The sequence below is a fragment of the Paralichthys olivaceus genome, chromosome 2 (genome assembly GCF_024713975.1).
Source record: "Paralichthys olivaceus isolate ysfri-2021 chromosome 2, ASM2471397v2, whole genome shotgun sequence".
Lineage (NCBI taxonomy): Eukaryota > Metazoa > Chordata > Actinopteri > Pleuronectiformes > Paralichthyidae > Paralichthys > Paralichthys olivaceus.
The window spans coordinates 21,685,188-21,695,848 of NC_091094.1; the positions used below are offsets into that span (position 1 = coordinate 21,685,188).

General features: G+C 38.4%; 2 non-coding genes across 2 annotated transcripts; both read left to right on the forward strand.

Moving 5' to 3' along the window:
• The first annotated feature begins 4,085 nt into the window (after positions 1-4,085).
• Positions 4,086-4,158, forward strand: trnaf-gaa (transfer RNA phenylalanine (anticodon GAA)). The gene has a single exon. It is a non-coding gene; the product is annotated as a tRNA-Phe (tRNA).
• Positions 4,159-5,139: 981 nt separating this feature from the next.
• On the forward strand, positions 5,140-5,212 carry trnaf-gaa (transfer RNA phenylalanine (anticodon GAA)). Its single transcript has one exon. It is a non-coding gene; the product is annotated as a tRNA-Phe (tRNA).
• The last annotated feature ends 5,449 nt before the right edge of the window (positions 5,213-10,661 follow it).

Sequence of the window (10,661 nt, forward strand, 5' to 3'; positions counted from 1 at the left end):
ACGTGTATGGCACCCTGCATCTTCATCCTGAGATATTTATATTATTTTTGTTTTTTCCAGTTTTGTTTGATAGAAACGTCATCAACATGCTCGGTGTTCATTTTCAGCACATTATCCTGCTGTATTCTCACATGGGCTCACTTGGACAGTTTACTAGGGGGCGGGCAGTAAAAGTCCCAGAAGATGTTGTCACATACAGTTTCTCTTGAAAATTCTTTTGAAAATTTTCATGAAAATGTCCACAGGTCAGTTTTGCTTTGATTGAAGGTTTTGTCACACTGCCCTGCCAACCTTTCCATGTATCAAGTCTTTACTCTGGCGTTTACCTGGCTGCTGGCTGTAGTTTCATATTTACCACACAGACATGAGTGCACGTTATCAATCTTTGATGACAAGAAAGTGAATAAATGCATTTTCTATTCATTTAAACTGTTAAATTGATCAGGTGTTAATAAAATCCGGGGCAACTAATTGAAATGAAAGTGTAAAATGGACAGATGATGAACAGAATATGAAGAAAACTTAATGAAGTCTTGTACATCACCAAAAATTACAGTCTTGAAAATAACTGTCAAGTTCAGTCAATACAATTCTGGCACATTATAAATAGAACCTAAAGCTTGAATAGTATTTATTGCAGACCTGTTGTTTGGAGGTTAATTGTGGCTCAAAGCATGCTACTCTCTTGTGGAATATCTTTCATGTACACCATGTAAATATTGAACAGATTTGAATTTACTACATGTGAAGTCAACAGTACAAGTCACTTGGTCTGTGTGATTAGAGATTGACTTTTCTAGATTAGACAAGTGTTTTGGTTACACCCGGCCCGTCTTTATCAGCACCCAGACATCTGGTCCCATGGGTCATGTCAATCTAAGTGTCCAGCAAATGCAAGAGAGAAACTGTCACTACAATTGAGCGCTGACAGCTTTGTGATATTTTTAATAGAACTAGTGTTTGCTGTTAACTTTGTTGTAAACTACCTGCTTGTGTGTTCACTGCTGTAATGCTGTACTCACACCAGGGCTCAGTTTAGAGGCCATGTGATTTCTGTCGCACATTTAATGCAATCCTGAATGTAAACATACGCGCACACACACACACGCACACACACACACACACACACACACACACACACACACACACACACACACACACACACACACACACACACACACACACACACACACCGTAGACTGTATAATAATATGGATGCCATGTCTCTACTTCCTCCCACTATTCAAAAGTAAAGATCTGGGATTCTACACACGCTGGACCAATAGCAAGTCATCAATCATGATCTTTCATCCTGTTTTCATGATGGTCAAATTACTAATTATAATGAAAGTTACTGGAAAAACAAAGAGTTGAACATACATCAGATAAGAACAACTTCACATGACAGAAACCATCTTTGAGAAAATCTATTTAATATGTAGGCCTACTTTGACTTTTTAGTGTGGTCCATGTCCCAACCATAAACATAAGTATATATATATATATATACAAAACATACAAACACACACACACAAATTATCCTGTATGTTCCCCAAAAATATGCTATCTTGATTATTTTTCTTCATGGTGTTGTTTGAATGTGAATGTATCACCATGCAAATTGAATTATAGAATATATCAATAAATATGAAATATTGAGGTCTATACATTTGCTGCTTTTACTCAATTAATTACCTTAGAATGTATATATTCTCTTGGTTGGAGCTTATGGTACAGTTACTGCATTAAAAAGCTACCAAATATACTACTGCAAAAAAAAAAAGAAGCTTGGTAACCCCTGGCCTGGGGTGAAACTGCAATGACTGCATTTTTTTTTCCCTTGAAGAATTTGACTTTGGAGGAAACCTGTTGTGAAGGGACCCGCATGAGGGACCTGCATGAGGACAACAAAGTGACACGCACATGGAGTTTCTTCCCTATCTTTATGTAGAGAGTATGGGCTTTCATTTAGAGAGAATTATTTCTTCATTTCACATTCAGTTTGCAGCGCTCTCTCTTCAAACCCCTGTCATTTCTCTCAAATAGCCCTTGCTTATATGCAAATATTCTCTGCTCCAACTGCTCCAAATCTGTTTGTCTGCAGATATGCTGTTGCTACACAAATGCACACATCCTTTTTTATAGTTAGTAACTTTGTTTTAACCCCTTCAAAATGTACCTTTGACTGGCACATGCAGGAGGGGACATTTGGGTGATCAGCCCCTCAATGTCCAATGTGCCTTTTTAGTCAAGGCAAGGCTTTTCTTAGTTGGTTTGTTTTTTAAAGGGCTGCCAGTGGCCATCATTAAGAAGAACATTTAACAATTAATGAACTTTCATGTGCGTGACATGCCCTTGGATGCCCAGCTGGTGAAAATAAAGTACAGGGTTAAGGTCACTTCTGGAAAAATTCTGTTGCTTAAATTCTGTTTTGAAATCTTGTACCATGAGCCCATCACTAACTTTGAGCGTGTCAGTGCACGGCTCTGTTTCAAAGGTTATCATGATGGGTGGGTAATGGTTTCTAATTTACAAACAGGGAATATTTGAGAGAGGATTCATGGCTTTGAGGGAACGCATTACAGGATTTACTTCTCTCAAACTGAACGACCACAGTGTAAAATAGAGATTGGACTCCATGCATGAAGTGATATAGTTATAGGGATTGTTGTATATTGAATTTCTGCCAATAGATCCCTTTCACTTAAAATCTAACAGAACCTTTAAGAAACAGTAGTAATCATCTGACTATTAGATGCAAACTTAAATCAAACCAAACCTATGATCATCTTAAAACATTCTACTACATTTTATGTGATCTAGTTGTATTTGTGGCTTTGTATTGTATCGTATTGCTTGTTTTTATCATAGGTTTGCTGTATAGTTATTGTACATATAATGCACATGAATTATCCATAGATAATCATTTAAGATAGTTCAAGATCATTTTATTTAATTCAGGTTGTTTTTTACACTGTAAATGAGCCAGGCCTAAATAGTTGCCAAGCTAAGCAACACCATTTGGACACAACCAAACCTTGCTGCAATTTAACAAGCACTGGTATTGGAATTCTCTGTGGCCTGTGACTCCTTCTTGCACAGGATACACACTGTTTTCATGCATGTGCTTACTTAAAACAACCAGAACTCTGCCTTTTTATGATATAGCAAGTAGGTGGTAATATACAGTCAAATCAAACTTCACTGTTAAACTGTTTTTGTGAGGAGAAGCCACACTTGACTGTTCTCTGTGGGTGCATCCATGTAGAATGTAGGTGCTCCCAGTAGGCACTGATCATTGCTTACCTGGCAGTGTTCCTCTCCTGCTCCTCCCTGCAACTTGCACTTTATGCACACCAATTCTAAAGCTGCCTTTTTGAAAACTAAACGTGGGCTTGGTGCTGCGTGGGCGAGGAGGCGATGCAGACCTCTGCAGTATAGGAAAGGGAAGGTTATGTATGTGGGATGAGGCCTGCAGGGCAAAGTCATTCAGCAGCACTTAAAACCAAGAGAGAACAATCGGGCCGCTGCTACTGCTCGTTTTCACGATCTTTACATTTAAATATAACTTCTGGTTCAAAATGAAATAACATTAAAACTTCAAACATTGTTCTGACAATAATCAGCCCATTAAGACAGACGGGGCCTTATATTTTGCAAGTAGAGAGCGCCCTCTGACGTTAGGATTAGATAATGCGTTTTTTTTTTTTTTTAAAGCTCTGTTAGGAGAGTTTTAGACTGAAGATCTGAAGGTCCCTGGTTTAATCCAGGGTGTCTGCAGGGGAACATTACACCTTTAATTATACAGACCTAAGTAGACTACATACAAGTAGAAACATTTATGTTCACTATGATTTCATTCAAGACCAAAATGTTTTATTTTGTTCTTGAATTTCACACAGTAAATATCTCTTAACAAATGTGGGGGTGTGGTCTATGTGAGTCACTTTAGGGGTCCTTGATGTGCCAACGTTTGAGAACCACTAACTTTAATATTAAACATATTTAAACTAATTGAAAATAAACGAACCTATAATCCACATTAACACATCGAGTCGTCAGTGTTGCTGGTGCATCTCTTATAAGCCGAAATAGCTCAGTTGGGAGAGCGTTAGACTGAAGATCTAAAGGTCCCTGGTTCGATCCCGGGTTTCGGCAGTGGGACTTTGGAATTTTACCTAGAAAAATGTTGTATATTTCCGCTATCCCAGACAATCCTACACATAAGTTTAGTTCTTAAAGTACACATATAAAAGAGATCAAATAACCGAAATAATGAAGTTTATAATTAAGTTATTGATCTATTTATTTCAGCAAAGCCACAGATTGAATATATTTCAAAATGTGTTCTTTATTCATGAATACTGTGTACCTTTGAAAACTGAAATTCTCAACACACATTCTAATATTTAGTGTTAGTTTTGGTGGAAATGTAGTCAGCGTGTCACAGGAGGGTTGGGAGTAGTGAATTCACAAGAGATCAGTTCTTTCAATCTCAACATGCAGGGTTTTGGTTTGAGTTTTGATTTTTTATGAGTTAACTACATTTCATCTGCTTTAAAATCCTTAACTATCTGTGTGGTCTCCTTCAATTTAATCCTGAATTTGAGCTGGTTCATGAGACTTTGTGGTGAGATAAAAATGTCATTATGATGTAGTCAATGGATAAAATGCCAGTAGATTTAAATGCTAAACCAAATATGTGTGTCTCTTAAGAAGCTTTTCCAGCATTAACACTGACCATGGACCAGTGGACCTCACGGGGACCAAAGCCCAGACCAAAGGTCAGATGACAGCTGTGGTTAGGTTGAGGTTATGGTGAGGGATGGATTGGTCATGATTACGGTTATGCAGTGATAGTGCTATCAGTTGACTTCACCACATTGTAACTGGAGTGTGACATGATGCTATTTGCTCCTTCTAAGAAGCAGCTTTTAGATTAATGGGGCAAAAACAGCTCAAGTTTGGGAACACACCCGCCTACACTGTATGTTATGTTAGAAGGCCCTCTGCTGGGTAAAAAAAAAAGAAATATAATGAGTTCCTCTCAAAAACGTTGTAAAAAATCATTACTGAAATCAACTTGAGAGTGCCCTCTAAGGTTACCATTCCTTAGTACTGCCTATGTATTCCCTCCAGGCCGAAATAGCTCAGTTGGGAGAGCGTTAGACTGAAGATCTAAAGGTCCCTGGTTCGATCCCGGGTTTCGGCAGGGATGATCTACTTTTACCAGTAATCAGTGAAGAGTAAACTCATGGCTTTCTACATTTGGAGCCTAACATATAACTGAAGTGTATTCGACAGATCTTCATCCTCATTCAGTGCAGAGCAATACATTCAGAAATACACCCTATGTGATCCATTTCACATGCTCCATGCAATTAATGACTAATGTCAACTCGCATTTTTTGTGCTTATAGTATAAGTATGTACCATTGTAGAGTATTTATTATTTAGAATGAGCAATAATTCATATTTCCAGACTTGAAACGCTTGTGAAATGATGAATTAACCACCAATTATTTTTGAATTTAACCTAAATCAACTTTCAAAAATAATTATAGTGTATTTATTTATTATTAAATAAATGTTAACTAGGAGGAAACATTTTGAAGGATAATCACATTTAGCAGTAGTACATTTAAAAGCCAATAGATGGCGTAATAGCGTTTCAGCCAGCCCGGTCAAGTAAACAGTGAAGAGCCGGAGAAGACTGTAAACAATATATTGATATTTTTTAATGGCAAACTCAAAGCCTACCTTTGAATTTGGGCTTTAATGGGATTCGATCTATTAATTTATATATCTCATGTTGTTTAAGACATATATCCCTTTTTTCTATCATATTTAATTCATCCAATTATGTACTTACCTTTTTAGTATTATATTATTTTATCTCTATCATTTTAACTTTCTTTGCCTTTGATGTGTCCTCATTTCAAAATTATGAGCTTTCCGACAATATTTCCTCAGTTCCTGGTATTTCTCTTTTTTTGCTCTGTATGTGGATAGGGATGGATGGAGGGGTGGGGTGTTACTTGTATTGCTTTCATTCTATAAATCACTTTGTGTTGTGTTGTTTGTGTGAAAAGTGCGTTTCAAATAAATGCTGGTTGATTGAACAAGATTATTGGTTTAGATATAATGACTCAATTCCAGGCATATTTCAAAACACTACATGCCTGCAGTGGGTGGCTTTGGACAATAATCTCATAAATGCTTTTTACCTGCATGTACATTTGAGTGATGGATGAAAAATATGCCAAATGTAAAATCAGCTAAGAACTGTTGAATAACTGTGGCTACTGAGAGAAAAACAATACTTAATAATAGTCACAAACTTTGAAGCATATTGAGGAGGTAGCAGAGAAGAATTTATGAGAGGAGTTTGATCCATTGGGTTTTAGTCAGGTCCAGTTGAACAAGTTTGGCACAAATTAAATTATTATGTAAGTGTATGTGTTACATACTGTATTTAGGTCACATCAGACCTCGGATCATGCCCGGGGAGCATCAGCAGGACTGTGGCGGGTTTATAGGACGTCCTTTGATACGTTTGGGGATTCTGGCCTCAGATGTTCTAACCTGTCTGGGTGTGAGCCCAGGCCTGAGGAGGCAAGACAGCCCACAGTCCAAAGAGGCCACAGGGCACCAAACAGGGATTTGCGTCATTCGCATTGAAACCTGAATGAATGGCCACCCGGCTCTCTGTGGTGATGTGCTAATCAGTAGAGCAAGATAATGAACAGACAGAAAGTGGTTCAGAGAACTAATGATGCAGGGGATTGAACGGAGGGGATAGAAAAGGTGCAATATGTTCCAGTGTGCTGCAGGGAAACTGTTAGAGTGTGTACATGTGTTTACAGTGTCCACAGACTCACACTCACCAAGAAAAGACAACAATTGAAGGAAGAAAAATAACACAGGGAAACTTTATTGGTGATAATTTGGATCCACTTTATGCCTGATAGAAACAGTAGTAACAGAACTTCCTTCTACAGTTCACCTTGCCTTCCTTTTTAGGAGTAGAATTATTATTACAGTGGTCAAAGAAACAGGCAAGAGCTGGAAAAAACAGGATAAAGATAAATGGTAGAACTGCATCTACTAACAATGATAGTAATCGCAGTTTGATTTTCAAAACTGCTGGAGTCTCACATACATCAATAGCATCTGCCTTTGTTGCTTTTGTTAAGATTAAGATTAAGATTCCTATTTTTGGTCGCACACACAGCATGCAACATGCAAACATGGGGAAATTTGACCTCTGTATTTAACCCCTGCCAATCAAGCTGAGAAGACTTAAAGGTGTTATTCAACTTGAATTTTATAAAAATGTTTATTGGTAAATGTGTTGGTGGTCATGTTCATTTCTTGGCATCTTTAGGATTTGTTATTTAGAAATCATTTGTATGCATCTGCGCTGTTTTTGGATTGTCCGTCTATCTGTCCATCTCATTCTTGTGAAGAATATCTTAAAAAATGCATCAGGGGAATATCTTCAAACTTGGTAAAAATGTGAAATTGGGCTCAAGGATTAACTGTTTACAGGTTGGTGGTCAAAGGTCAAGGTCACTGTGACACAAAACCCTTTTTTGGCCTTTTGAACGTGCTTTTACTTCCTCAGATAATCCTTTCAAATTTGGCACAGACGTTCACTTAGACTCACAGATTAAATAATATCATTTGAGTGGTCAAAGGTCAAGGTCACAGTGGCCTCGCAAAAAAACATTTTCCCCTCTTGAACATGATATCGCAAGTCTATATTTAGAGAATTTCCTCAAATTTTGACCAGTTATCACTGTGGACTCAAGCATTAACTGATGAGTTTCAGTGGTCAAAGGTCATGGGGACCTCATATGGGTCTCAAAAAACTGCACTGGTTTGGTGGAGCCATACAACCACAGGGTGGAAAATCAAATATTCTTTTAATTCTGTAATGTAAACATTTTTCTGTTAATGAAACAAACTATGTGATTGTGTTGTTTAAAAAACATGAGTTTGTAATATCCAGTGCTGTCCATTATGTAAGATTGCTCTGTAATGCTCCCTTTTCACTTTGGTTTGCACTCTGTGTTTTCACTGCTGCACTTTGGTTTCCTGGTGGCTTTTGTTCTTGCAGCTCTTGTCGAGTTACAAAGAATTCCTGAAGGTGCCAGTCAAGCTCTAAAACGTTTCAGTTTGAAAGAAAACTCACAGGTGGAGATTGGTCCAGACAATCGAGCGGATGGATGGGAGCGGTGGGAGGATGTATTTGCTCTAATTAATCAAAACTCTATTCAGTCTGGTTCCATTTCAAAGCAACTACCAAAGAAGTCTGAGACAATTTTGGCTTCACTCTGAATCTTATGTAACTGAAGCAGTAGCATTACTCATTTCTGTCCTGTTTGCATTAACAGGTTTCCTTCCAAGTAATAGAATGGTTGATGAAATGTTGCCAGGCTATATGGAGCCTTGCCTCAACCTAAATATTCATTATAGAGTAGAAAGTCAGTTTTGTGAGGAAGTCATTTGCAATGTTACAGACTGATGGTAAGTACTGCTTTAGTCAGCTGTGTGACATTTGTCCACAGTGCCGCAGACCCAACTTCCCACAAAACTGCATTAACTCCCTATAAAACAGCTGTAGAGTGGATTCAAACAGTAAAGTTGTGGATTATCAAACAATAAACTGGAAGACACTAAGACGTCTCTAGAGGTTGGTGAAATTCCAAAGTCAGTGGTTTTTATGGGCTCATTGATGTGATGTAATTTGATCCACTGTTAACAATTAATGTAGGTTAGTAGAGGTTATGTTTTCATTGCTGAATCTACTGATCTAAAGAAGCGAGGGGCGGATTCAGGATTTGTTTTTTCACCTTCTTTATAAATGTAGGATTTTCTTTGTGATACGAGTAGATTTTTGAAATTTCCCAGGGCTCATGCCCGACTCCCTTACTGAAATGACTTACTTGTGTATTAAAGGGATTGTTATTTCCTTTACACGTTTGCCTTTTCTGGTTTGACGTGTCATAATGTCTGCTATTTGAGCACCTCTCTGCTTTTTTTCAAGCAGTGTTGTACTGTCCAAACCCCACACATCTTGCTTTACACAAATGGATGCCTCTGCCATCATCACCAGGTTGTCAAACATGTTAATGAACGAGTTCAGTTTGTTGACACAAGAATACAAAGTTACACGCCTTGCATAGCGTGCAAATGAATGTGGCTCTACGTGTTTCTGTTGTCACAGGGAGTTTAGTAATTAATATGTTTTATCTGTTGCATAACTCCATGAAGTGTGTCCCTACACTGGAGGGATCATGGACAGTATGCTACTTATTTTCTGAAATGGAGTTGTTGTGGAGCTCTTGTGACATAACCCCACAATGATGCATGTGACAAGGAAAGGTTGTCTGAGGGGACACAGTACGAACTCTCTTTTGTCCTTTGAGAAAAAAAGGGAGGCATTGTCTTCTCAGACTGACTGAGTAGAAAGTAGTGAACCCACTCATGGTTTCTTGAATAAGCTCCAAGGACATTGGGTAGGGAGGCTTGTGTCTCTGTGTTGTTCTGAGTAGATGGTCGTTCAGATTGGTGTTGTTCTTTCTCTGCCCTTCACTGACCTTTATAAATGCCTGGGCGATAATCTACGTCATTAAATCAAAGACGCAATTTAAAGGCATTTGCCTGATCTCTTCACTGAAACATAATGCTTGATTCTGAGAAATCAATTCAAATATTGTTAAATTTTTGTTCATGCTGTGGTACAATCATCCTGCCAATAAACTGACTGAAAAAAGCATTTCTCAAGGGAACTAATTAAAATAATCTAAGATTTTTAGAATAACAATTGTTTTGTTATTTTGAGTAAGCATACTCCCTGGGTGAGGATGTAATACTTGTTGTCTAGATTTTGTAAACCTTCACATCCTACCTCTCAGTCCAGATCTGGAGGGTCACATACAGGGTCTGTGCAGTTTGCTGAACCCCTGTATTGCATGCTCAGAGCCTGGTGAAGATCTCTGATATCATTCACCACAGAATGACACAACTAGATGCCCCAGTCCAGGATACATGCTCCAACTGTGTTTGTGCTTCTACATTTCATATATTTCCCCCCTTAAGTCACAGCGGTCACAAGGGTCAATGCTTGAGGTTATGGTATTTACCTAATGCACCATGCCCTCATGTGTCAACAGAGAAGCCACACTTTCCAATTACAATATTGTTGAGTTGCCGCACTGGTTCTCTCCTCCACCTCTGGTTTTAATGTGAATCATTGTCAGTGCATATTTGAACGTGTGTGTGTTTTCTTACTTGAGTGGTGCATCTGTTTTCCCACCATCTGTCAAGGCTTTAACGAATGAGGAAATTCAAAAAATGAAGCCAAGTAATATATCTAAGAGAGAAAGTAAGGTGACAAGTAATGACTGGAGGGTTGGTTCCAGCAAGACAGCTCAATCAAACACAGGAACCCCACCCCCACACACACTCAAACTGAAAAACCTGCTGGCAGGATTGAGTGTCCCTCTGAAGCATTTATCTAATGATATCTGTCTGGAGCCTGGCTTCTTGTTTACCCCTACTCTCTCTCTGCAGACTCGAGTTCATGGCCAGTTATGTAACTCTGCTCCTCAGCCATGGTAGAAGATGTGACAACATCATTGCCCTGGAAGAAA